Source organism: Notamacropus eugenii, chromosome 3 (genome assembly GCF_028372415.1).
Source record: "Notamacropus eugenii isolate mMacEug1 chromosome 3, mMacEug1.pri_v2, whole genome shotgun sequence".
Lineage (NCBI taxonomy): Eukaryota > Metazoa > Chordata > Mammalia > Diprotodontia > Macropodidae > Notamacropus > Notamacropus eugenii.
This window is the reverse complement of record NC_092874.1, coordinates 463,982,538-463,994,727: the sequence shown is the minus strand read 5'-3', so window position 1 is coordinate 463,994,727 and position 12,190 is coordinate 463,982,538. Positions and strand designations below refer to the sequence as shown.

Sequence of the window (12,190 nt, the reverse complement as noted above, 5' to 3'; positions counted from 1 at the left end):
AACCTTCAAGATAACAATTAGAGCTATCCAAAAGCAGAATCGACTCCCTGGGAAGTGGGATCTACTTCTATGAAGGATTTCTGTCAGGAAACTCCTATGAAGGAGTCCTCCGGACTCACCAGAAGATCCCGCACAAAGGTAGGATTCCTGAGTTATAGCTTAGTCTATTTCATCTCTGCAATTCTCTGATTTGTGCTTTTATGTCTCCATCTTTAAGGTCTGGGCATTTCTCTGGCTCGCCCCCATGCCTGGAATGCTCTTGCTCCTTACCTCTGTCTCCCGCCTTCCCTGGCTTCCTTTAAGTTCCAATTAAAACCCTGTCTTCTTCAGGCAGTCTTTTCCAGTCCCTCTCAATTCCAGTGCTTTCTCTTTGTTAATCAAGTCCTTTTTTATCCTGAAGGTAGCTTGTTTGTACATATTCATTTGCATATTGTCTCCCTCAAGCTCAGTGAGGAGAGCCACTATCTTTTGCCTCTTTTTGTATCTCCAGTGTTTACCACAGTGCCTGGAACATAGCAGAATCTTAAAAATGTTCATTAACTGACTGACACAAGTGAATTATGTGGCAATAAAAAGAACACTGGTGGGCAGAGTAACAGCACAGACTTTCTAGAGAGCTCCCCTCAACTCCAGCCAAATACCTGTAAAAATTGGCTCTAAAGAAATTCTAGAGCAGCAGAACCCACAGAATAATGGAGTGAAGCAAATCTCCAAGCCAAGACAGCCTGGAAGGTCACCTGGAAGCATCTGTGGTGCCACAGTGAAGGCAGGGGCAGTCCAGCATGGGTCATGCTGAGTCAAGGCCTGGGGGGATTGAATCTTAGGCACCTGTGGCAATTTCTAGACTTCAGGAACCCCAAATGCTGAGGACAAATTGGAAGGTCAGTGGAAAAAGCCAGTGAGATCAGTGTGGGAGAGTGAAGTGATCCAGTCCCAGCCTCAGGGTGGCAGAGAAAGAAGGGGGCTGAGGAACCCACAGCAGCTACTATTTCTGGAGCTCTAGGCCCACAGATTGTGGGGAAATCAAGCAGCTGACAGTACACCTCCCACCCCAACTGCAAGCAGAGTACTACCTTGACAAAGACCTCAAAAGTCAAGTAGATAGCTGGCAAAATGAGCAAAAACTGGAAAAAGAATCAGACTATAGAATCTTACTTTGGTGACAAGGAACACCAAAGTATACAAAGAGAAGACAACAAAGTCAAACCTCTCCATCCAAAGACTCCAAGAAAAAACATGTCTTGGTCTCAGGCCATGGAAGAGCTCAAAAAGGATTTTGAAAATCAAAGAAGAGAAGTAGAGCAAACATTGGGAAGAGAAATGAGAATGATGAAAGAAAATCATGAAAAATGAGTCCACTGCTTGCTGAAGGAGACCCAAAAATGCTGAAGAAAATAACACTTTTAAAAACAGACTAATCCAAATGGCAAAAGAGATCCAAAAAGTCAATGAGGAGAAGAATGCCCTAAAAAGCAGAATTGGCCAGATGGAAAAGGACCTCCAAAAACTCATTGAAGAAAATAATTCCTTAAAGATTATAATGCAGCAGATGAAAGCTAATGACTTTATGAAAAATTAAGAAATTATAAAACAAAATCAAAGGCATGAAAAAATAGCAGACAATATGAAATATCTCATTGGAAAAACAACTGACCTGGAAAATAGATCCAGGAAAGACAATTTAAAAATTATGGGACTAACTGAAAGCCAGGATCAAAAAAAAAGCCTATACAACAGTTTTCAAGAAATTATCAAGGAAAACTGCCCTGATATTTTAGAACCAGAAGATAAAACAGATATTGAAAGAATCCACCAATCACTTCCTGAAATAGATCCCAAAAAGAAAACTCCTAGGAATATCATAGTCAATTTCCAGAGTTCCCAGGTCAAGGAGAAAATATTGCAAGCAGCCAAAAAGAAACAACTTGAGTATTGTGGAAATACAATCAGGATAACACAAGACCTGGTAGCTTCTACATTAAGGGATCAAAGGGTTTGGAATATGATTTTCCAGAGATCAAAGGAACTAGGATCAAAACCAAGAATCACCTAGCCAGCAAAATTGAGTACAATTCTTCAAGAGAAAAAAATGAATTCTTCAATTCATTCAATGGAATAGAGGGCTTTCAAGCATTCTTGTTGAAATGACCAGAGTTGAATAGAAAATTTGACTTTCAAACACAAAAATCAAGAGAAGCATGAAAAAGTAAACAGGAAGGAGAAATCATAAGGGACTTACTAAAATTGAACTGTTCACATTCCCACATGAAAAGATCACATTTGCAACTCTTGAGACTTTTCTCAGTATTAGGGTAGTTGGAGGGCACAGGATGAATTGAATAGGTAGGGATGATACTTAAAAAAATAAAATTAAGGGGTGAGAGAGGAATATATTGGAAGGAGAAAGGGTGAAATAGAATGGGGCAAATTATCTCACATAAAAGAGGCAAGAAAAAGCTTTTTCAATGGAGGCGAAGAGAGAGGAGGTGAGAGGGAAAAAGTGAACCTACTCTCATTGCATTTGGCTTAAGGAGGGAATAACATGCACATTCAATTTGGTATGAAAATCTATCTTACACTACAGGAAAGAAGTGGGGAAGGGGATAAGTGGAAGATGGGGGATGACAGAAGGGAGGGCAAATGGGAGGAGGGAGTAATTAGAAGTCAACACTTGTGAAGAGGGATAGGGTCAAAAGAGAGAATAGAATAAATGGGGGGAAGGATAGGAAGGGAAATATAGTTAGTCTTTCACAATATGATGGTAATGGAAGTGTTTTGCATAACTACACATGTATAGCCTATATTGAATTGCTTGCCTTCTCAGTGCAGATATGTGGGGAGGGAGGGAGGGAGGGAGTGTAGCTGGAACTCAAAATTTTAAAAATCAATGTTAAAAGGTGTTTTTACATGCAACTGGGAAATAAGATATAGGCAATGGTGTAGAAATCTATCTTGTCCTACAAGGAAACAGAGGGGATGGGAATAAGAGAAGGGAGGGGGTGTGATAGAGGGGAGGGCAGATTGGAGGAAGTGGTACTCAGAATACATACTGTCTTGGGGTGGGCAGAAGGGAGAGATGGGGAGAAAACTGGGAACTCAAAATCATGTGGAAGTGACTATTGAAAACTAAAAATAAATAAATTTTTAAAAAATTTAAAAAAATAAAAAGAACACTGGTCCTAGAATCATGATCCCTGAGTTCAAATCTCAGTTCCATTGTTAACAGATTAATTAGTCTCTCTAAGGTAGGTATTGTTAAATATTATATACATTTGAGTCACTTATGTGAGGTCTTATAATTTTTCATAATATACTCAATTGAGAAAGTGGCAAAAATCCAATAGAGATGATTCAGTAGGTCCTATAGTCATGCAACCTATTTCATGTGAAAATTACTCAAAATCTAGGGGATTTTAAAAGAAAGTCCATATCCCATTATTATAGACTTGCTCTTGGCCCACTTTTCCTTGGATTAGATTCAGAATCTCCTGTCAATGACTGCCAGTTCAGGAAACTAATGGAATTCCATCCATGGCAACCTGAGAAGGAAAATGTGGTCCAGATTCAACAATAACTTAGCTCACCTGGCACCTTATCCTACCAAGACATCTCAGTGTAATATCGGTAATTTAATAATGTAGCCAGCTAAAGCTCTGCACACTATTGAAAGCAAAGGAAAATAAATGAGGCTCACACGTTGAACAGAGGGACATTCTCCCTGAGCTGCCTGCAATGGGGAGATACCTGGTAATGAAATATCCACTCATAGCTATTCATTATGCAGGAAGGACTCAAAATGCAAAAAATAAATTCAACTTCCAGGCTGAGTACATTTTAAACGGTTCAGCAAAGCTGCCCATACATTATCCGTGGAATTGAAGTGGCAGTTTTTGTCAGGTGTCAAGAAAAGTAATTAACTTCTCTTACCTGGGCACACGGGCTATATAAATGAGTATCCCTACCTTCATCTCCTTATGCATAGTACCAAGGACAGAAACTTTATTATAACTGTGCCTAGTTTTCTATGGCTCTTGCCACGGGACAAAATATATATAAATATAAGGACACATAGATGGCATGTATATATGTATGTGTGTATACACATGTATGTTTATATCTACATGTTTATGCTTACATATTTATACACACACATATATATCACATGTACACACATATTTTCAGGTATATGAGTGTGTGAGAATTCTGAATGCTCAGCAATCCAGTCTGCTCTTTCATAGGGAATAGTTAGATTTTTTGTTTTTGTTTTTTTTCTGAGCTCTGAGGTTTGGCATTCTCTGCATCCCAGAAAACCTGGAAAACAGCTTTATACAAGATGCATACAAAGAGCGAGAAGATGTTCCTTTTAAGTAAAAATCACTGTACTTGCAAGAAATTAATTATATTTGAAGGAAAAGATTTCCCTTTATTTCTATTTAACTGTTATCTTCTCAGAACGGGAAGTTTTGCCCACAAACCACTAAGGCTCTATTTGACTGTTCATTTTACTAATTTGTTAAGCTAACAGTAATTTCCTCTCTCACCGCCTCCTCTCTCTGCTTGTAACACCAAGACAACAGTAACTTCTCTCCATTGTGGGTTCTTGAGACAAGTATCCTGACAGGTAACACAATGCCATCTTTGATCATTTTTGAAACCAGTAATGAAATGTCAGAGGAAACGGTTCATTAGCCTGGGGAAATGCACTTTGCATCCTCTCTCAGTCAATAAATGTTCCATGAAAGACACTTTCTGAGCACTCACAGATCTAGAGAAAGTCACATCTTGGAATAAAATTGGGTCATTAAAGATCTGAAGATCACTAAGCACATGCAGATGCCCTGTCTACATCTTTCTCTATTGACCATAAAATCCTATGGTTGAAGATGGTGCTTTCTATTAACAAATTTTATTTATGTCTGCACAAACTGCATATGTTGCCCCACCCCTCCTCCAGCCTCGTCTCCAGTAGAAAATAAGCTGCTTGAGGGCAAAGACTTTCTTGTGTTTAAGTCCCTAACATTTCTGATAATGTCTTCAGAGGATCAAAGGCCACACAGTCCACCCAACCGTCTCACTTTAGATATGACAAAACGGAGAACCAAGGAGACTAAATGACTTGTCTAAGTCACAAAAGCAGTAAGAAAGAGAAGAAATTGAAGGGATCAGAGTGCATAGAGCCCTGGCGTTGGAGTCAGCGAGATCCGAATTCAAAAGAAACCTCAGATCTTAGCTGTGAGACCCAAGGCAAATCACTTAACCTCTGTCTGCCTCAGTTCCCTCATTTATAAAATGGGGATAATAACAGCAACAACTCCCGGGGTTTTTATGAGAACCAAATATTTGTAAAGTGCTATACATATGCTATTACTACCAATTACAATATTAATACCAATATTTTCTGAACTGAAATAAAATCAAATAACGTATAATCTGTAAATAAGGTATATGGTTACATAAATCTACTTCAGGAATAGCATGACTTTATTTTTGTGGGCATCTTTTACGAAATTCCCTAACATTTCAAAAATTCACTCTGAAATAAAATCAGACATTTGATATGTTATGTATTCAATAGCTACCTTGCTTATAAACTTCTAATATTTGAAGAATGTCTAAAGTTCACTTACAGATGTTTTCCTTCTATATGGCATGCTGGATTGGGTTTCTCATCTTATCCCTGACACTTGCTGTGTGACTATGGGCAAGTGACTTAACATCTCTGAGGCTCAGTTTCAGTTTTTCGGTCTATAAAATAGGGTTAATACTACTAATAGCCAACTACTACATATAGTAACTGTGTAGATCAAATGAGTCAATGTTTACAAAGAGTTTTACAAACTTTACAAAAGTGCTACCAGAATGTCATTTTCTTCATGATATGTAGAAAAAGTCCTGACTTTGGGAGTCAGAGGCAGCCTAACCTTTCATACCTGAGTGACCTCGCAAAGTCATTTACTTTGTGGAACCTCAATGTCCTCATCTTTAAAATGAGAGGGGCTGGACTGAATGGCCTCAGTTCTCTCTTACAGCTGTAGAGCTGTGATCACTTACTTTAAACTCCCAAAATATACTTTCTACCAGGGAGAAAAAAATCATCTGAAAATTGCTTTCTCTTCTTCCCATTCATTTATCAATGTTTAGATCCATGGTCAGCCAGTTCAGAGTCCCAGAGGGGAGGCAACCAACACCTGCCAGGTCAGCAGCAGGCAAGGACGAGGGAACCTATGAGGACTTTAAGTTACTGCTCCCTCTGGGCACAAAACTGGGCCACCAAGCCACAAACTGACACTCCTGACTGGACCAAACATCCCCCTGCCCAGGGTCCCCCTCTGAGCACAGCTGATCCTCATGCCTACTTCCTTTAGGTTTTCTAGTTCCAGGGAGTGGGCTGGTTTCCTACTGTAGGCTCATCTCAAGGGAGTTCACTGCAGAAACTGACAGCCCAGCAATTCTATTAAACTCTTTCAATTTCAGCATTTCTTCAAAGCACTCAGCGACCATACTGGAGGGGGTTATTTCAATTTCCCTGTGGATAGCAAAAAAATAATAAAAGGACACTTAAATGACTATTTTTAAGGAGCGTCTGCAGCATGAGGCCTAATTATTGAGGTATGTGATAGATGTTATGGGTTTTTACTGAAGCTAAGGATCTTGATCTGCAACAGTTCAGAAAGCAAACAGCAGCCAGGCCCAGGTGTGCGGGAACAGGTCAAGTCTAAATATAGGACCAAGGATTAGCAGCAGGTCAGGTGCCCTCCTTTCTCTACCCTGGCCCCCCCACTTCAGAAATACATCTGAAAAGACTTTACCTCATGGGACACCCCAGGAAATGGATACCTCCATCCACTTGAGCCAGTACCATCTCTACATCATTCATTCCCCAACCCGGTCTTCCTCATGTGGTATAAGGAGTAGAAAATTCCATCTGGAGTAAAAGGACTTGAACTTGAATTCCCTTTCTGCCATTTTCTATTGAAGAGATCACTGGCTGATTTTACCTTAAAGAGTGTAAGCTTCTCATCTGTCTAATGAAGGGGTGGGACTAGCCATCCTCTTAGTTACTTTTATTTCTAAATATATTTGTACATAGTTGTTTTCATGTCCCCTTTTCCCCTCTCCACCAATACAACCAACCTCCACCATTAGCCTGAAAGCTTGTTGAGATAAGGAACTATTTTTGCTTCTTTTAGCACATAGTATGTCTGGCACATAGTATGTGCATAATAAATGCTCACTGACTTGTTGACTTGACAATGAGCCTCTCCCTACTTGTGCTCATGTTATTCTCTCCATAGGTCCTCTTCTTGTTATCCCATATTTTTCCACCATTTCCTTTTTGAATGTAAATTTCATTTCTTCTAATTAGTGAAAAAATCTATCTTCTCTCTCTCCCATCACCCTTCAGAGGGAAAAAAGAAGAACCTTTATAACAAATATATATAGTCAAGTGAAACAAATGCATACATTGCTTGATGATTCATTTTAATCACTGGCTTCAAGGTCCAGCTGAATTCTCCTTTCAGAGGCAGGCTGGTAAAGTGGAAAGATTCTGAGCTGAAAGACCTGGGTTCAAAGTCTAACGCTGCTCCTTGTTTTTCTCTCATCAAGTTACTTAATCTGCATGAGCCTTAGTTTCTTCATCTGCACAATGAGAGGACACATTGGACTAAATGACCTGTAAAGTCTCCTTTTCTTCCACAGACCTATGATCCTGAGAGTCTGTAGCATTCTTTCCCTTAAAGTAAGAGTCACTAAGGTTTTATTCCTCACTCACTCAATCAATAAACATCTATCAAGTGTCGACTAAGTGTCAGACATTGTGTTAAGCCCTGAAGCTACAGAAAGAGGCAAAAGATACTCCCTGCCCTCAGAGAGCTCAAGATCAAACTGACACATAATTCTGGACATGAAAAGCAATGAAGCTCAGAAAGAATACTTTTGTGCTGCCTGACTCACTTTCTTTGTAACTCATCATATACTCTTGGGATAACGAAATAAACTACACATTAACAAGATGAAGACAGCGCCCTTGAAATGGTCACATTATTTGAATTCATACTATACATTTCCATTGGGGTACACAACCAATGAGCATTTTTTACATTATTATTATTTCAAACAGTATGGACTCAAATACAGGTGACCACTTCCCAGGATTCATTATTCTAATTGAGACTCAATTATACATAACACTGTGTCAGGAGGAGGGGTAATGAATGGCCTGCAAATTCAGGATGACTAAAGACTGGGTTAAGTTAATAAATTGATAAACAAACAAACTAATAATAAACAAATAAAATTAATAAGCAATTCTCAGAAACATCATGTTCAGAACACAGGAAGGGACAGTCGTTCTACGCTCTGGCCTGATCGGAGCACATTTGCAATTCTGTGTTCATTTCTGGGAAGCGGATCACCTGGAGAGTATCCTGAGGACAGAAGCCAAGCCAGCAAAGGGAAGTCAAAGTAATCTCTATGAAGATCAGTTGAAATAATTGGGATTTTCAGCCTGGAGAAGAGAAGATTCCATTTGGGGAGAGGGGGAGGGAGGATAAAGGTCATGTGTGAGACAGATTAGACCTGTCCTATTAAGCAATGTGTAGAAATGACAGAGATAGATTTTAGTTCAACATAAGGGAAAACCTCCTAAAAATAAGAACTGACCAAAGCTGTAATGAATTGTCTCAGGAGGTACCATGCTTCCCTTACCCGAGGCATTCAAGCAGATCAATCAATTAACATTATTAATCTCCTACTATGTGCCAGACACTGAGTTCAGTACTGGGGATACAAAAAGGGGCAAAAGATAGTCTCTGCCCTTGAGGAACTTAAATTTACTGGGGGAGACAGCATGCAAACAGATCAGTATCTGCTGGATAGTGGTACCTTTTTTAATATCAATGACCTTTTGTTGGTGATGCTAGAAAGGAGATTCTTGTTCAGCTAAGAGCTAGCTAGCCTAGTTAACCTCTGAGTTCCCTTCTCCTTTGAGATTCTCTGATATTTAGTGACACCATGAAAATCTATTTTCTTCTCCATTTCCTTTCCTTTTGGACAACTACCTAAGATTCAGCCTTAAGGTATCCGAGTGAAGATCAAATAATTTTATTTATCTGTGCTATTGCTGAATCAGTCTTACCTGTCACTGAGAAACAGTGGTGGCTAAATCAGGATTCCATGCACTGTTTTCCCAGCTCTTCAAGGATTATGAAAGGGCAAGGATTAGGGCCAGAAATGGCCTAATTTGAGGTTAATTAAATATATATGCAGCAGTGACAAGCCTTAATCTCCTACTTCTCATGCATTTGCAAACACTGATCGCAGATGCAGGAATCTGCAACACGCATAGGAAGAAATCTTGGCCAGAACGAAATTAGCACTTTCAGCAATTTATCTAAAGGACTCCCATTAAAACTGGCAGAGAAAAGATGAAGCAAATCCCTCATCACAAAGGATGCCACCAGAAATTGTAGCATATGAGAGAAATTTGAAGAGAGTGGGTCAGGTCCAATTCCCTGTATAACAGATACATGTAGACAGATAGATAGATAGATACATACATACATACATAGATAAAAAATAGATACATAGATAGATATAAATAGATATTTGTACATAGTTGTGCATATAAATGTTTATAAATACATATTTCTCTATATATATGTCTATATCAATGTGTGTATACAGATAAAAATAGATACGTCTATATGTACATATACACACACACACACACACGTAAATTCCAGCCCTGCCACTTACCAGCTCTGTGCCCATAAGCAAGTCAATTAAACTCCCTAAGCTTTATTTTCCTCTCTTAAAAAATGAGGGGGTTGGAATAGAAAAGGAAAAATAACGACAAGAGAACTGAAATGATTAACTGAAATGACCAAACATGGTCCCAAAGAAGAGAGAAGGATACTCATTTCTCCTCTGTCTGCATGGTGAGGGACTAAGGTTACGAAATAAAGCTTATATTGTCCAATCCAGCTATGTCAGTTTTGCTGAGATGCTTTTATCCCCCTCTCTGAGGAAGACTATCTTGAGAAAGGGAAGGTGATGTAAAAACTAGATACTGTTTAAAAATACAAAGTAAAAATAAAATGAGAAGAGTGGACTATATATCCTCTAAGATCCATTCTGCTTGAAATCTATGACCTTTTGCTCTCATATTGCACTGCCTTTCAAGAAACAGGAGAAAAATATGCTGGTTGCATTGTATAGGAAGGGAAGAACTCAATTCAATTGGGTAAATATTAAGCACCTACTATGTGCCACCCCCTGTGTCAAACGCTGGGGATACCAAGAGTTATTAAAGACAGCTCTTGCCCTTAAAACTCTTGCAATTCAATGGGGGAGACAATCAGCAAATACCTATATACAAAGCAAGCTATGTACAGTTTAAAGAGCTCCAGAGATATGTGAAGAATAGGCGTGTAGGCAGACGAGTAGATATGAGAGGATCACAGCTAGGGCCGCTAGGTAGCCACAGAGCACTGTGTCTGGAGTCAGGGATACCTGGGCTCCAATCCAGCCTCAGATACTAGCTATGTGATCCTGGGCAAATCACTTAACCCCATTTGCCTCAGTTGCCTCAAATGAGAAGGAAATGGCAAACCATTCCAGTATCTTGGCCAAGAAAACCCCAGATGGGGTTAGGAAGAGTTGGACATAACTGAGAATGACTAAAGCTCAAGAGTTGAAGTTCTGTAGTAATAACATAAAATGCTGTATTTTTTAAATGAACCATGAACAAAAGAAGCCACCTGTATTAAAAATCATCCATATTAATAAAAATGACAATTCTACCCAAATTAATATACTTATTTAGTGCCATACCAATTAAACTATCAGACAATTACTTTCTAGAGCTGGATAAAATAATATCAAAATTCATTTGGAAAAACAAAAGGTCCAGAATATCAAAGGGACTAATGAAAAGAAATGCTTGGGAAGGTGGCCTAGCGCTACCAGACCACTTGGTATTGGCTAAGAAACAGAGAGGTAGACAAGTGGAATAGACTTGGCACTCAAGATGCAGTAGGCAAGCAATATAGCAACCTTCTGTTTGATAAACCCAAGGACCCCAGCTTCTGGGATAAGAACTCATTGTTTGACAAAAATTGCTGGGAAAACTGGATAACAGTGTGGCGGAAATTAGGCATAGACCCATACCTGACACCGTACACAAGAATAAAGTCCAAATGGGTACATGATTTAGGTATAAAGATTGATACCATGAATAAACTGGAGAAGCAAGGAATAGTGTATTTATCAGATCTATGGAGAAGGGAAGAATTCTTTACTAAAGGAGAGATAGAAAGCATTATGAAATGCAAAATGGATAACTTTGATTACATTAAACTGAGAAGTTTTTGCACAACCAAACCCAATGCAACCAAAATCTGGAGGGATGTAGTAAATTGGGAAAGAATTTTTACAGCTAAGCTCGGGGATAAAGGCCTCATTTCTAGAATATATAGAGAACTGACTCAAATGTATAATCATACAAGTCATTCCCCAATTGATAAATGGTCAAAGGATATGAACAGGCAATTTTCAGAAGAAGAAATTAAAGCTATCTATAATCATATGAAAAAATGCTCTAAATCACTATTGGTTAGAGAGATGCAAATCAAAACAACTCTGAGGTACCACATCACACCTATAAGATTGGCAAACATGACAGAACAAGAAAATGATAAATGCTGGAGAGGATGTGGGAGAGCTGGAACACTAATTCATTGTTGGTGGAGCTGCAAGCGCATCCAACCATTCTGGAGAGCAATTTGGAACTATGCCCAAAGGGCTACAAAAATGTGCATACCCTTTGACCCAGCAATATCGCTACTAGGACTATATCCCCAAGAGATCATAAAAATGGGAAAGGGTCCCACATGTACAAAAATATTTATAGCAGCACTCTATGTAGTTGCCAAAAACTGGAAGTCAAGGGGATGTCCATCAATTGGGGAATGGCTGAATAAATTATGGTATATGAATGTAATGGAGTACTATTGTGCCATAAGAAATGATGAACAAGAAGACTTCAGAGAGGCCTGGAAGGACTTATATGACCTGATGCTGAGTGAAAGGAGCAGAACCAGGAGAACTTTATGCACAGCAACGACCACAGTGTGTGAGAGTTTTTTCTGGTAGACTTAGATTTTTGTAATAACACAAGAACTTCTTA

The 12,190-nt window shown here is 39.0% G+C and overlaps 1 protein-coding gene across 8 annotated transcripts in view; it reads right to left on the bottom strand.

Moving 5' to 3' along the window:
- FHIT (fragile histidine triad diadenosine triphosphatase) overlaps positions 1-12,190 on the bottom strand; it is a 1,742,479-nt gene that overhangs the window by 1,372,833 nt on the left and 357,456 nt on the right. The gene's annotated exons all lie outside the window — the stretch shown is intronic.